At 37.7% G+C, this 17,604-nt stretch overlaps 1 protein-coding gene across 1 annotated transcript in view; it reads right to left on the bottom strand.

Moving 5' to 3' along the window:
- LOC126373095 (semaphorin-2A-like) overlaps window positions 1-17,604 on the bottom strand; it is a 624,036-nt gene that overhangs the window by 597,587 nt on the left and 8,845 nt on the right. The window lies entirely within an intron of this gene.

Below are 17,604 nucleotides of genomic sequence, written 5' to 3' on the forward strand. Positions count from 1 at the left end.
AACTATCACTTACTACGTTATCAAACGGCTAGCAATGGTGGCTTTTCATAGCATACCTGGTTTTGTTATACCATGGCTAAAACTATACATATATATGCAACTGAGACCCTCTTCCAGTCGAACCATCTCAAAACTGACACATTCGTTTTACATTTGAACTATCAACATGTAGAAACTTAAACCCTGTGTTTTGTAATGTCATACTAACAAATTGTGTTGTTATTTTCTAGGTTCAATCTTCACCATTGGACTATCCACCGATTATTTTAACCTAACCGATCAAAATTATATTTTAATGTTAAGTATTTTCTCTTGAACCTTGACGTTGGCAGAATCATCGTTTCTGAACGATGCAGCCAAAAACAAAGAAAATAGAATAGAATAGAATATCAACATGTAGGTATAAGCATTAAAAATCATTCATATCCATTGTAGGCTCATACCTACTATTAGTAAAGGAATTCTTTGCTCAATTTAGTTCATAATACATTATTTGATAATATTAAATCTAGTTTATCCTTTATCAATCCAATCACTCATGCGATATTGGATCTATCAAACCGATAGACTGTCGCGTCTACGATAAGGTATTAGCGAGGCCAAATCCGAAGGGCTGAAACCGCAGAGATTCGTTTTGATTACGCCCGGATTAGGACCCTAAGGTCCGTGGGAGACTGCACGTGGCGCTATATGGACCCATGGGACTTCGCTAAGTACCGATTATATACGTGACCTCACCCGATTCCGATTACAGGATTACATTGGGATTACAATAAATAGTACTAACTAACGTGATTGGAAAAAACTTTATGTTGTTAAATTGGCATTCGATCGAAAATCCTTGTAGTAGGCTAGTTTCCAACTAGTCAAATGTGGGGGGTTAAAATAGCCACACCGAAGCAATTCATCTAAGAAAGCAATATATCAATTTGTCACTTGCGCATATAAAAGTAAGTGCGCGCGCAACACAAACAACTAACTGTCAAATAGCAATATTGCTTTCTTAGATGAATTGCTTCGATATGGCCATTTTAACCCCCCAGTTACTTTTTCCAAACGTCAAAACACGATATTACTATATTAGTGACACCGTAACGAATACTGAGAGAGATGCAAAATTCCACATGATATTAACTCAGAATCATGGTCTCAATCATCCCTCAAAGTTTTCGTTACGGTGTCACTAACATCCTATATAATTATGTTGCTACCTATATTGCCTCTCTTTATATTGATATTGATCCCCCTCCGGTTGATTGAGGGGAGGCCTGTGCCCAGCAGTGGGACGTATATAGGCAGTTTATGTATATTGATCAGAATAATAATCGGTGGATGGTGTAATTGCAAGTCAGTCGATTACATAAGATTACTAAATCTTTTAAGGGGCAATGTATACGTTTTTACAATAAGATTCCCATTGACATTCAGAATTTGCCTTTCAACTGTTTTAAGACAGTAGTTAAACAAAAACTTTACAAAAAAGGTTATTATAAAGTTAGTGATTATTTAGAAGATATGAATGCATGGGATTAACTGTCTGAGAACTGATATTAGGCAGCTAAATTGCTCAATTGTATACCAATATTTTATGTTTATTTTTATTTTTTTAAAGAACGTCTAGGGCCCTGTGCCGAGGTTTTTCTTGCAGCTTCTTTTCCCCGGCTATACAGGTTGTGAGAAGCTGCAGTAGTTTTAGGCGGATGAGACGTTCGTTATGTAAAATTGACGATTCAAAGTGTAACTATGTTACCGACTGAATAAAGATATTTTTGAATTTGAATTGGAATTTGAATTGTGAGTGAAATTAGAAGCTTAATTATACGAAGGAAAAACTACACCGCCATCTATATTGTTTTTGAAGAACGTAGCCTGGAAAGTCCCTCATTGAAATAGCCCGAGTTACATCCATCGCAAGATGAACTAAGTACACATGCACCTACAGACGAGTAAAGTAAGAACAATAGACGGCCTTATTGCTAAACAGCAATTTCTTCTAGGTAACCTTAGGTTAAAAGAAAAGTTTATTCGCATTGGAGAGCGGGATAGTGCAATAAAAAAAACTTTCTTCCCTTTCCTGTAGTGGACCAATTGAGCTGGCAACCTCGTTAACAGCCAGGACCGAACACGGACGCTTTTAAGTAAGGCGCTCTCAGTGGACAAATTTACTTGGTGAGCACAGAACGTGTTATACCTACTTTTACACAGGCTGATAAAAATATTAGCACCCACAGTATTGTTAAATACAAAAAAGGCCGTGGTAGCCCACTTTGAGGTCGCAGTTTCGAATCCAGGACAGGCATAAACCAATGATTGTCGAATTTGTTTTAGAATTCATGTTTGGATTATAAATGATTATCACGTACTCTGCGGTGAAGGAAAACATCGTAAGGAAACACACAACCCCGAGATATGCATTTTCGGTGGTATGTGACCTAACCTGTATTGGTCTGGTTTTCCCTTCGCGGGTTGGCTGAAACCCGGGAGAAAGATCTAGAAGGACGTACGTTGACCAAATTGGAGATGTTAGAAAAGGTTCTGTAAGATGTACTCTGAACCTGCGTCCGTGTACAAAACGATTGATGAATGTGGAGGAAGCAAGAGAAGTATGTCTGAATCGAAGCAAATGGAATTTCATAGTCTCTGCTTACCCCGGTGGGAAATAGACGTGTCACCAATATCTTTCTACTTTTGTTTAGTGGCCAAGAACATCCATTCTTTTCAGAGAAGGTAAACATTATTAAAACACATAATAACGGGTTCTTACCGCGTTTAAATCAGGTATATGAGACTCCCGATATTTCGACACTGTTGCAAGTGCCATGATCACGGGATGAACCGGTTATTATGTGTTTTAATAATGATAATAACCGCGTAAATTAACAACAAAACGAAGGTAAACATTTTTAAAGGAAATATTTACGTCTATTTCCATCCCTCCTGTAGCTGTGAGACGTGCCCCCGCATCCCCGACCACATCTTCATAAAATGCAACCATCGTGCTACAACGCACACCTACATGCATTCTCACTGATGCACTTATATCACCTACTCCTTCCCTCGTACCTTCACTATATGAATGAAATGTGTCAGTAGATAGCGTTAAAACTGCAATAGGCAAGACGTCAACCTCTAGTCAAATGTAGTACTTTTTACGAAACGTACACTTCTATGACCTCCGTGGTCCAGTGGTTGAGCGTTGATCAGGGGACCTCGGTTAGATTCTCGGTGAGGACATCATCATCAATTTAAGAGCCACGCTCTTGTCGGTGTATCATTTTCCATTCCAGTCTATCAAAGGCCAATACACAAAAATTACTGGGTGGGGACATATCACAAAAATTACTTTGAGGTCCCTAGTTTGGTTAGGACATAACAGGCTGATCACCTGATTTTCCAAAATTAAGATGATCCGTGCTTCGGAAGGCACGTTAAGCCGTTGGTCCCAGTTACTACTTACTGATGTAAGTAAGTAGTCGTTACTTGAGCCATGTCAGGGGCCTTTGGCGGCTCAATAGTAACCCTGACACTAGGGTTGATGGGGTTGGTACACCACTTCACAACCCACACGATAGAAGAACTTCTATGAAATGGGATAGTTTCATATGTCAAAGATAAATTATGAAATTCTGATTACTAAACAAAGACAGATTTAAAACTGGCGAAAAGCAATTTCTTTTTTCTATTTAACTTGTTTATTTATGATTTTTAATCAAGAGAAACGTAACAATAAGTCCGACATTTATCACGTTTTTTTATTTCGTCAGTGTGCTTTTTCATACAAATTCTATAGTAAGTAATTTTGTGTTTTGACGTTTAGTACAAAATAACTGATTTGACTAGTTGGAAACTAGCTTATTACCATAGTTAGTGCATAATATTATTATGTTTTTTATATACTTACTTACGTAACAAATAAAAATAACACCTTAGTTTTAAAAGAATGATAAACATATCGCAGGAATGAGATACTTATCTCGTTTTATGGCACATAAAGACATTATAATGCGTGTACAATACGCAAGACAACTCCGGCTGAACATTTTAACACTGTGACCCGACACGTATAGTATTGTAGGCTACTGTTACTTTGCCATTTACATCATTCTGTCGTTAGACATGTGGTACAGTCGTGAGCTATTGCTCACTAATATAATGTACCCACTTTAGGACTCTGTCGCACTAACATATTTGACATTTAGTGAGGCTTACAGTTCAATTTGTCAAAAAAGTTAATGTGACATGGTACCAAAGTGTATACATATTAATGCTCGTGAGCATACACACTTGAATGATGCAATCACACTGTCCCCATCACACATTTACAGATAATTGTTAGGAAAAGTGAACCATGACGTCATCCTAACTTGATGGATTTATAAAGGTCGTTGTTATGTTTCACTACATAACTGATTACTACATATAAATCATTATAAACAGTTTTCACTACTTAACTGGTTACTAACTACATAAAAATTATTGTAAATAGTTTTCACTACATAACCGGTTACTATAGAGATTATTGTAAAGACTTCCCCGCATAACTGATTACTACATAGAGATTATTGTAAGTAAACAGTTTTCACTATATAACCGGTTACTACATAGGGATTACTGTAGTCAATTTTCACTATATAACCAGTTACTAGATAGATACTATTGTAAAAAGTTTTCACTACATAACTGGTTACTACATAGAGATTATTGTAAACCGATTTCTCTACGGTCATAACTGATAAACTCATAATCATAGTAAATAGTTTACACTACATAGGTACGTAACTGATTACTACCTACATAAGACAGTATTCTGTTTTTGTCTATGCCAATTTCACTGTTTAGTATACTTACTGTGACCACCACATCGATGGGCCTCGATTCAATTCTCGATCGAGTTAATTTCTACATATATATATATTTTCTGTAAATATTTTTTCGAGTCGTGTGAAAAATATATTTTTTTCTATATAATGAGTATGCTAGTCGTGTATACGTATATGTTATTTTTGTTTCCAAATACACAGCAAGCGCACTAACATCTTTAAAATGATTGTTTAATCAAGTCCAGTTTAAGTGCAAAAAAGGCTCTCTTCGTGACAAACCTTAGGTAGGTATTAGTCGGGCCTACACTGGAAAATCTGATAAAATATACCACATCGATGATAAACGCTTTTACCATTACTTTAAGACAAAGTTTGTGTAAAGGCACTGTCGATAAAAATACATCTATAATATTTTCTTTCTTTGAAAAAGTCACCACAAATCAGATCGATTCCTTTTTCTGGTCCCCACAGTTACGTTTTAAAACTTCTATTTTTCGTTATTGGCTTTTCTCGTGTTCAGTTCAAAAAATGTTTTCCACTCCAAAACTTCTCTAGTAAAGCTTCGTTTCTGCTTTTATAACAATAGTGCCCCAGTATTTTGCCGTAGATTTGTCGCCGGAGTCGAAAATTTAGTGCAACCTCTTTTAAACTTGACCCGCTACGGGAAACTGGAAATGGAATGGAGTCGTGTGTTGCATTTTTTGTAACCTTTAGTAAATATCTATCGTTTCTATACTGAACTACGAGCGAATAAACAGTCCAACGCGTTCAACTGCTTATCTTCCTATGCATGACAATAGTCGTCAGATGGATTATGTATTTTCTAACATGGTGGATCATTATAGGGTGACAGCGAACCATCTATTATCATACCGTTCATTATAGGTCTCCATCTTACGAAATCGTATCAAATGTAGCTACAAGTTGTCCTGCTCATTAGAAATTACGAGCGAGAGTGTATTGTTAAGTATGTATGTATGTTTTTTTTTATCTTATCTAACCAGCCAATATTGTCGCGCTAGTATAAAGTTCTAAGCGAACTGCCACCAACCTATTTTACGTGTGCGGAAAGACAAACTTAAGAATTTAAACTCCGTAAACGTGCACCGTATCTGTACAACATACTGCCTGTCGACATGCGACAGGAGGGCAATAGAAGTAAATTTTGTAAATCTTTATTTAAACATCTTATTCAAAAGATATCTTAGCTATAAATTAACTGTGTTTTAATACAAGATAACTATTATTAAGCGAACTCCACTCCCACAGACAAACCGAGGAATTGGTTTTGTGGGTTTTTTTTATTGTATTAAAGAATTTTGTTTCTTTATGAACAATAATATTTTAACTAAACAATTAATAAAGGCGACTCCACAAGCACCCCTGTGCTCCGAACCGCAAGCGCTCTCAGCTCCGGCTTACATTCGTGCACCACTACGCTTTGTATTATCTCTTACAAAAACAACGGGCGAATCTTTTTTCCGATTCTCACTCCCCTACGGCTAATGTTACCCTCAAAGAATTCTCAAAAGAATTATTCGCACTTCCCTTGTTATTAGATTTTACTGTACCTACACATAGTTGGAAAACAAAAAAGACAATATAAACATAAGGAGCTGTTGTTAGCCTTTAATCAAGTAATGTTACTGAGAACTTAGTTTCACAGCTATGTTATTACACTGGCGTAAAAAATAACGTTTGTTTTATGTATACTTATTCCTTCAATGAAAAACGAAAATTTTGCTTTGTGAATTTTACAAATATGTATTGTAATTATATCGAAATAAATTTATAATAAACTACCAAACATAATTAAAAAGAAAAAGTAACAAACAAAACATACATAAAAAAGTGCTCTAAATAAAGGGATTATGGTCCGTACTACATGTATGCAAGTTAGCCTGCTCTATGCAAGGCGAAATCACTGCCGCGTTTTTGTACTCATTATTAAATGTAAGCAAAAAATATGAAGAGCTTCAAATCAATGAGGACTCATTAAGCGAGTTGTGGTTAGCCCAGCGGGCTGTGAATAAAGAAGGCTTAAAATTTTAACTCGGGACGAGGCGGTCGCACACCGGATTATCCGACATAATTACATTATTTTGCAAAAAGAGCTGCGAAAAATCCAGCGATTTTGTTCACCTTTACCAGGATAATCGTGTTGTAACAGAACAAAAGTTATAGCAGTTCAGAATCTACGGGTTGTGGTAAATACCTGCGGAAATTATTCAGGTTTCTATGATATTATGTAGTACGTATTTCCATGTTTTTAACTCAATAAGTCCCTTAACCTCGTAAATCCGAGGTATCCAGACACAATAGTAAAACAATGGAGTTTGGATTTTAAAAGGACTGTCGGCGTTACGACTTTAATTTCTAATCCTTTCGTTTCAAATCGATTGTTATGGGAATTTGGGTTACTTATTAGGGAATTCTGGGATGTAGGGAATAAAAGGAATAATTATTATAGGGTCCTGTTCCTTAATTAAACAAGAAACGAAAAGACGAAAAAAACGAAAGGAAAACGTGAAACAATAGGAGAGTAGGGCCCTGTTCTGGGAGGTTTTCTGGCCACGTCTTTCCCTCAGCGATACAGCTCCCGATGAAGTAGGTAGTAGTTTTACAGCTAGTAACATAATATGTTATTAAATTTTTGACGTTCAAAAAACGCTAACTACCTATACAAGCCAATTTTGAAGAAAAGATAATTTTGATTTTTTCTGAATGAATATTAGACTTACTAATATTAAATAAGTAACTATGGCAATCCAGAACTTGTCGAGTATGGCCAGTGTACGCGGATGATGTCGACGGGCAGGTATATTGTACCACGAGTCACCAACTACTTCCGTGAGAGAACACTCCGCTAACGAGTACCGTATCTGTACAACATGCTGCCAGTCGATATACCTACGAGAAGAGTGCAATAGAAGTAAATTCTGGAAATCTTTATTTAAACATCTTATGCAAAGTCACATCTGTAGCGCGAGCAAACCAACGTGTCTCAATGTTTGGATCTTGTAATTAATATAATATCCTAAGTAATACAGTTCATTCAATTATTTGTGTGGAGTTTTATTATAATTACCAGCGCTCCCTACAGCGGTCCCTTGCGAGCTCAGTCCAGAGGGGTTAAAAAGGCCACATCAAAATAATTCATCTATCAATGCTTTTGTAGATGAATTGCTTCGATGAGCCCTCAGTTTTCTCGATATCAGTCAAGATCATCACGCCATATTTTCCGGGGTCTACCACAATATTGGTACCCATCCCACGGTTCCCAATGCGCGATGACTCTGGCCGATCGTTCAGGATGCATGCACACATGGCCAGCCCAGTCCTACTTCAGAGCAACTACTTTATTTGGAATTATAACTCTTAGGCTAGTAGGTACTTTAAGAAGGGAAGTCTTTAAACAAAAAGAAAGAGAGATGTCGTGCTTTGGTGTTTGATAGTAGTTGAACTTATGAATGTAACGAGGGGGTTACTTAGTACCTAGTTAATGTTCAGAAAGGAAATGAAACTAGATCTGGGTCAGGAAGCCATCGCTAGTTCATTGTGGGTTGTGTTATTCTCCACACTTATGACTCAAGCTAGGATTTAGAATTATTTGTGTGATGTGTTTCAAAGATTTTAAGATTTATGATGCGAGTGTGGGTGTGAATGATAGAGTTGGAAAAGGAAGGTCTAGGACAAGTACGTATCGCGATCAGATCCAGAATGTCTTAAAGAAAGGCCAGGTCAAGATTACTCTAAACTGGCCATCATGCATGAAGTCTTGATCGGAATAAGTGGAATTCCGTGGTCTCTGGCTACCTAAACCAAATCAGATCAAATATACTTTATTACACACAACATATAAAACAAATTTACACAAATGGACAAAAGATACACTAGCCATAGAGGCAGCCAATCAGCTCGCGACACCAAACACTTCAGAACCCCGATATCGACCCCGCCGGCGTGGTCGACGATTTCCCTCATTCAGCGCTTATCGCTATCGACCCACTAGGGTCGATTAATCCTTTCAATATTCTTCCTCTCAGACGACGCCCTGACCCGAGGTTCGCGCCCAACTGGGCACCCTCAGGCCTGTTGTCTTAAACGTTGTACCGTGTGAGAGCCTTCAGCGCTCCCCATTTGTCCGGCCAAGTAGTTAATGCCATCTGCGGCAAATCTACAACAAGTCACGTCAAAAAAAAAAGGACGAAAGATACAGCACAATCTGGCGACCTTATTCCTAAACAGGCGTGATTTATGTATGTTCTCTATGTTCAAGAGTTTAAAGGAAGATTAGTCGTTTTTTAGGAATTTATTGCAATGATATTTTGTGAAACATTCTAAACTATTTCTTGCGTAGGTTGAAACTAAGGATGGCTGCTGAACAGCAAAAAAATTGTGACTGTTTATATTTTAAACGACATACATTATACATTGTTTTAAGTTTACGCGGTTATCATAATTAAAACACATAATAACGGGTTCTTACCGCGTTTAAAGTAGGGATCATCCCGTGATCATAGCACTAGCAACAGTGTCGAAATATCGGGAGTCTCATATTTCTACTTTAAACGCGGTAAGAACCCGTTATTATGTGTTTTAATTATGACATAAATTATAGTACTTTTAATTGGTCGACCTACGGTTTTGAACATCATCATCCTCCTGTCCTTATCCCACTCTAAGTAAAGTCGATACAACATGTACGTATTCCTCTTGCGGCACGACGGGTGGAGATGCAGGCCCGGAGTCCTGGCAGAGTAGTACGACAGGAGAAGGAAGTAGTAGTAGTAACACAGGAGTCGAACAGTAAACAGTTTATTAATTGGCACTTCACAAACAGGAACTTAACACTTTCAAGGACAGAACGTCTAATGACGTTCCGATCCCAATGTGTCATATTACCTATTATGAACCATCAATGACCCATCATCTATGTCCGTGAAAGGTTTAACCCTTTCAGACACGGACACGGACACGGACAGAGACCATGGGTCATTGATGGTTCATAATAGGTAGTATGAGAGTATGACAACTTGAAATCGGAACGTCATTAGACGTTTTGTTCTTGAAAGTGTTAAAGTCACAGTTGAACGATAATAATAGAATACAATATAAAGAAAATAAGATGCAGATAAGAATGGACACGGCCAAAATTAATAGAACAGAAATTAGGCAATATAGATGTTACTCTTATCAAGGACGAGGATGTAATGAGTCAGTGCAGAATAAAAGGAATTGGGTCGTGTACTAGGTTCAAAATAAATTATGAAATTCTGATTACTAAATAAAGACAGATCTAAAACTAACAAAAAACATTTTCTTTTTTCTATTTAACTTATTTATGAATTTTAATCAAGAAAAACGTAATAATAAGTACGACATTTTATCACGTTTTTCTATGACGTCACAGTGAGCTTTCGCATACAAATTCTATAGTAATTTTTAATAATTTGTGTTTTGACGTTTAGAAAAAAGTAATTGATTTGACTAGGAACTAGCCTATTGTGAAATGGAATGAGAATTTCGAAATTTAAAATGATTGACGGTAAAAAGGAGAGGCTAGTATGTGCAGAGTTTGCACTCTGCTACACTCTTCCATTGATTTCTGTCAGTCGTCATCTCGGTAATCACACTTTTCACACACATATCCTCACCTAGGGTTTTGACCGAAGTTGTTTAATCGGAGCATCGACCCTTAAGTCGATACTAACATTATATAATATCTTTAAGTATATTATATAACATTTTTGTACAGTTTTATAACATTTTTACGATCTACTCTGAACCGGCATGCGTGTATGAGGCGATTGGTGAATGTGGAGGAAGCAAGAGAAGTGTGTCAGGATCGAAGCAAATGGAATTCTAGTCTCTGCTTACCCCGGTGGAAAATAGGCGTGAGTTTATGTATTTGTTAATGTTTAACATTTTTGTTGAAATTTCTCTTTAAAAAACAACGTTTTCGAGTATTATAATACCACACATAACGCCTTACTTTTTAAAATAGCAATGATCTTCGTATGAGCAACGTGTGTACATAGCTCGGGCAAGGCCGCCGTAAATTTTAGATGACACTAAAAGCCGAAAGCACCGCACTTACATTAAATATGGCGGGATACAGGTGCCTCGTATATGCTCAATTAGTTAATATACCCATTCTGCAATATGCTTTGCAGGTAAGTAGATTTTCGATAAAGTCATATTATTGCTTTACTGGCAGCGAATATAAAACAAACTGGAACGCGTTCAAATGCTTGTCTTCTCAGACATGGATAAAAAGAGGTGATACATAAAATCACGCCTATTTCCCACCGGGGTAAGCAGAGACTATGCAATACCATTTGCTTCACTGACACACTTCTCTTGCTTCCTCCACATGCAGCAATCTTTTCATACACGCACGCCGGTTCAGAGTAGATCGTACTTCACAAAAAAAGGGGTAGAAAAGGGTGATCACTTCTAACATTACGGTTGCTCACATTATACTTATTCTTCTTCTTTCGTGTAGGTTGAGAGGTGGAATACCAACCTCATCAACCCTGGTGTCAGGGTTACTATTGAGCCGCCAAAGGCCCCTGACATGACTCATGTAACGACTACTTACTTACATCAGTAAGTAGTAACCGGGACCAACGGCTTAACGTGCATTCCGAAGCACGGATCATCTTACTTTTGGACAATCAGGTTATCAGCCTGTAATGTCCTAACCAAACTAGGAATCACAAAGTAAATTTTGTGATATTTCCCCACTGGGATTCGAACCTGGGACCTCCGGATCGTGAACACAACGCTCAACCACTGACCCACAGAGGCCGTTATACTTATTATCCATATGCGAGCTTGCGACTCTGCCCACCTCAATGGGAATTAATGGTCCTGGCAAAACCTGATTCCAAAGATCCCGGAACAAAATCACTAAGAAACCATCATGTACCAGGATTACCTACTCTACTCTATAAATAGGGACCCGCTATTTGCACTGAATATTATCTTCACATAACACAGCTCTGCCTACCCCATTAGAGATTACGAGTATTAAGAATGTGAGTTTTAGTTACAGCTACAGACGAGCGGAGGATTATATGCACTATATTTTTCTTGGCTCAACAGACAGACGATACGAAAACATTGACACGAATAAATGTATTTATATCGCGTTTCCTAAGACCACAAATCTGTATCAAATACGTGTGGAAGCTTGAAAAATGAATCGAGTTATCAGACGTGAGAAGCGAGTAATTGAGAGCCACAATCGGGATATGATGGATCTCACACTTCCCCGCTGAATGGCTCTCCAAAGGGTAAATCTATATTTAAGTGCCATACAGTTCGCACTTCAGGAGGATGGTCCATAAACCGGGCGACGGGGTATTCATTTATTTATTTTACCAACTCAAATACGGACAGAAATACAGCTTCTATGCTAGAGAGAGAACAGAGCGAATAAAAAACAGAACGTGCTCATTCGGACATGGTTTTAGATAGCATAGCGTAACATCGCACCACGCCTGTAGCCTCGAAGGGGTAGGAAGTATTATAACTTTTATCGTTTAAAATAAAAGCCCATAGATGGGTTCATTGTCCTTCCTACCATGATAGACTGTTGAAACCATTCAACTTTAGTTTCAATAAAAACTATAATGCTAAAAACGTAAAAAAAAACAATCATATTATATCCAAATTCAAATATAGAAGAATAGAAAAACAAGTGAAAAGCAAATACATATCGAAGAGGTTTCCTATCGGCGACAATAAACCAATATATCTCACTAGGACTGGCCGTGCGGGAAATTATTCAGGATTCTGTACCAGCAACAAATTATTGTTTGGACAACTAGGTGAAATGCCATTTATACAACTGCATACATTTTCTTATTGGTTGCGCGACCATGGTATCCTAGTGTGAGGTAGGGTGCTAACCGAACGCTACTTTGGCCATCAATTTACTACTACCGTTGAAAATATAGCCTCGAGTCATCTTTTTAAAATCTGTTCTTCTGTACCCTTCAGAAGTAAAGTAGGTTCGGGCTCCTATCCGAGTTGATTTCTTCCCTATCATGGGTTTGAACCGCAGCTATGCAAGGAGGGCCCCTAATTACATTTTTATGTTGAGGGCCCGGGTTCGCACTAATGCGTCGAACAAATGTGAATATAATAGACAGGGGTGTTTCGATTCGTCGCGCGATCTCTTTCAACGAGGTATCGTAGGCAAAACTATACAGTGTGTTTGTATTTGCTCATATCTGTCTGTGACTTTTTATTGACTGGTTAGTGACTTTTATACGAAGAGCAGGAGGGATTAAAATGCCACATCGCAGCTATTAATGTGAACAAGCAATATTGCAATTTGACATTTGCGCATAAAAAACTAAGTGCGGAATGCACACAAATGTCAAATATAAATTATGAAATTCTGATTACTAAATAAAGACACATCTAAAACTAACGAAAAACATTTTCTTTTTTTTAAGTTATTTAAGAATTCTAATCAATAAAAACGTAATAAGTCCGACATTTTTAACGGTTTTCTACGACGTCTACCATACGACGAATACCATAGTACCTAATTCCGTATTTTGACGTTTAGTAAAAAGTAACTGATTTGGCTAGTTGGCAACTAGCCTTTTTATCTATGATCCAAACATGATTTCAAACCCGAATTCAAATTCAGATATTCAAACTAGTTGTAACTTCAAAAGAATTCAGTTAGAATACTGTTCCTTTTTAAATAGTTGGATTACAATTGCTTGCAGTTCAAATGCAGGCCGTCTATAGCCCTTACTACGTAGGTATACGCATTGTAGTATTAAATCCACATTTCCCCCAATTAAGGTAACAAGTAAACACGTCGAGCATGTCAGAAGGGTGACGCTTCACACGTAAGGACGGCAAATATACCATAATACTGTGCTAATCCCACTCCTATACCCCACACTAATCCGTAGGGCCGCCGCTTCGTTATCCCTCGTCAATTATGTTTGGAATTTAAACATTAGTTTTTTAGCTTATAAAATGGAAAGTAGGCATGTAAAATTTCTCATAACATTAAGTAAGTGATTTAGGTACTTATTAATTTATTATGTGCCATTTTTTTTCGCAGTAGGCTCGGCCATTATAAGCGGCGAGATGGCTCTCCGCCTATCACGTTGGTGTAACAGGCTCTGTGAGGCGTGGGTAGGTCGGTATTTAGTTCATAGCATGCGATGAATGAATCTTTGATTATTCCCAATCGTGAATGTAGACGTGATAGGGAACGATCCCGGCAGTATTTTTTTTTTGACGTGACTTATTGTAGATTTGCCGCAGATGGCATTAACTACTAGGCCGGACAAATGGAGAGCGCTGAAGGCTCTCACCAATTCCCGGCAGGAAAAAGGCAACTTACGTAAAAAGAGCATTTGTTACCTAACCTTTAGGCAGGTAAGACTAGAATATAATAAAGAACAATTTGAAAATGAAAAGTAGTCATCATCCTTACCAAGGTCGACGGTGTAGACGACGTCTTCGTTGGTCCGTAAGCGCCCTTAGTCTTATAGAAAGTTCTGTTTTATTGACAATAAGAAAAGATTTGCTATTTCTCTTTCAGTTGGCTTCTAGGTTCCAAACCAGCATAGAGGGAATATTATCAAGTATCAACTTTTCGTAAGAAACTAAATGGTGGCGACCCTATTAGGAAACCCCACGATAGTGTCTGGTCGCGGTACCAGACATGGTGTAACTACACACTTTTATATTATTCACCTTTTATTCCGTTTGCTGCTCATTTGGCTCAGTTTACAGCTTGTCGGTGCTCCTAGGTTCAATTCCCAGGCCTTGAATTCGAAAGTAGAGATGCCTGTTTACTTTCCGACGTTCAGACCTTTGAAGTACCTATGAAGGATAAAGTTTACCTACCTACGTGCGAAGATTATTTATTCATGAAACGAAAACAAATTCTGACTCAGTAATAAGAGGCATAGGGTTCAAGTTTATGTTAGAGAGCAGACCTGTCAAAACTTCAGGTTAAGTAAGCGGGCGAAATTGGGATAACACTGAATTCAAACTCATAAGTAGTTCAAATTAATTCAAACTCATCGAACCCGTGACACTAACGATGTACAGTCATGAGTAATATCATGTACCCACTTTAGAACCCTGTCGCACTATCATATTTGATAATGAATAAGACTTACGATTTAATTTGACAAAAAAGTTAATGTGACATAGTATCACAGTGTATACGTCGTGGTCAGATCTTAGAATTGGTCATTTTATGATAAGTTCGACCATTTCATGAAATGGTCATATTTCATTCAATAATTTAAAATAGGTTAAAGTTTTATTTGTCGTCAAATATGTGAAGAAAAGTATTGAAATAAAAAATCTCACCGAAATGATAAAAAATGAGACTTGTTGAAATTCACCCATGAAATAGCCAACTTAAGTTGACCATATCTTTAAACGAGAGGGGTCAATGTTTAATGATATTTCAATCAACTTTAGGCCATATCGTTAATGTAGGCTAGGCGGTGACCATTCGTCTATTGTGAGGAACTTAACCTAACAAAATTCACATCCGAATGTGATGCGCTACCGTAGTTTCACTATAAGGTAATAAATAATATTTTTATGTGGAAGCTTGTAATTGGCCTTTTTTTAACTATCTTTATAAGTATTTATTTGTAAATGAAGCCCCTGATGAAATAAAATAAATGATGATGAAAATTAAAATAAAGGAGAGCCGTGGTAGCCAGTTGGTAGAACGCTTGTCTCTCACTTTGAGGTAGCAACCCAATGATTATCGAATTTGTTTTCGAATTCATGTTTGGATCATAAATTATTATCACGTGCTCAGCGGTGACGGAAAATATCGTGAGGAAACCCACATTCCCGAGAAATGCATTTTCGGAGGTACCTTCTTTTTGGGTATAAATGATAACCTTAATTATTTATTATTTATTTATTTATTATTTATTATTACACCCAGGCAAAATTAACATCTTACAGCCATTATTATTCTGATCAAAATAAAGAGAAGCAATATAGGTAGCAACATAATTCTATACATAATAAGAGCCAAATATCAAGCAACAATTATGTTTATATATGCTTCTGCAATTACATTGTATTTTGGCAAAATAATGTACCCGAGTAATGAGAAAATATGTTTAATGATATGGTTGGAGGAGCTCGGTGGCGCAGCGGTAAACGCGCTTGGTCTGCGATTGTTGAAGTTAAGCAACATTCGCAAAGTCCGGTCATAGGATGGGTGACCACAAAAAAAAGTTTTCAGCTCAAGCTCCTCCGTGCTTCGGAAGGCACGTTAAGCCGTTGGTCCCGGCTGCATTAGCAGTCGTTAATAACCACCAATCCGCACTGGGCCCGCGTGGTGGTATAAGGCCCGATCTCCCTATCCATCCATAGGGAAGGCCCGTGCCCCAGCAGTGGGGACTTTAATGGGCTGATGATGTTGAATGATGGTGATGATGAATGAGAAAATAGGTAATTATCACGTTAAAGTTGTACAACGCCATCTACTTATACTGCCTTTGGTGAACGTGGACTGGAAAATCCCTCATTAGTGATTATATATTTCAATAAAAATAACATTTTACAATAGCTTCAATGCGCGGTAATAGTTAAATCTGTCAAAGTACGGAAGCCAGTGTGTCGTTCATTAGCATAGTGATGTGTAAGAGATTACATCGATCGACTCTTTTCTATCAAACACTATATAATTACATCTCATCATCATCAATTTAAGAGTCACGCTCTTGTCGGTGCAGCATTTTCTATGCTACTTTTTTGGTTTCCCTCTTGCCTTCCGCCCCGCAGTACTCTGTCTGACGCAAGTGAGATGGCGCCCAGAGTAGTCTATTACCAAGCCATACTAGGACTCCTGTCCTCCACCTCTGTACTGACAGTTACTGCTACCCCCTGTCAGGTTCCAGGTTACAGTCCCCGTGACTTGCCCCTTCCGTCCTGCATTGCCGTACCGCTCCCATCTTCGCCTCTGCAACCGTTGAGGTCTTACGTGTATAATTACATCTACTAACAGAATATTTATTACATATTCTAGCGTGTGTCTCGAATTATAGTTCATCAGAGTGGAAGCTAGTGGCACTGTTTCGGAGCAGCCAACCGAAACGCCGCGTCAGACAACAACGAACAATGCTACATTTAGTTAATACAATAATATACACCTATCTGTAGGTAGGTGTCGACTTGAGCTTGCTTTGTGCTACTAAACGGTTGTGGATAAACTGTATAGATACAAACCCCGGTACTGGATTTGCATCAATGAGTTATTATGTAGTTTTCACTAACACAGTTCGCTCAACAGACGGAGATACTGCTTTCCATCTGTCAAGTTGGTCTAACAGAAAGCTCGGTGAGGTGTGGGTACTTAGTTCGTCTTGCGATGGATGTATCTCTGACTACCCTAATTAGGATATAGTCGTAGTAGAGCTTATGTTATGTATGATACACATATATAACGTAAAAAGACCGGGCCTATTTCCCATTGGGTAAGCAGAGACTCCTAACACATTACTTTCGTTCATCTACTCATATCAAACCATAGATATAATTAGACACTTTCAAAATATTGTACATATAATACATATATACATTATTGTCTGCAAATACATCTAAGATATCTACAACATATTATTCATTATAGATGACCGGTGGACTTTGATACCCGCATACATACATACATGTTATTGTATGCTATGCACAGCTAAAACAATACACAAATATCTCACACACGTAAGCAAACACAGTTAACTGTTCACACAAACAG

This window comes from Pectinophora gossypiella, chromosome 15 (genome assembly GCF_024362695.1).
Source record: "Pectinophora gossypiella chromosome 15, ilPecGoss1.1, whole genome shotgun sequence".
Classification (NCBI taxonomy): domain Eukaryota; kingdom Metazoa; phylum Arthropoda; class Insecta; order Lepidoptera; family Gelechiidae; genus Pectinophora; species Pectinophora gossypiella.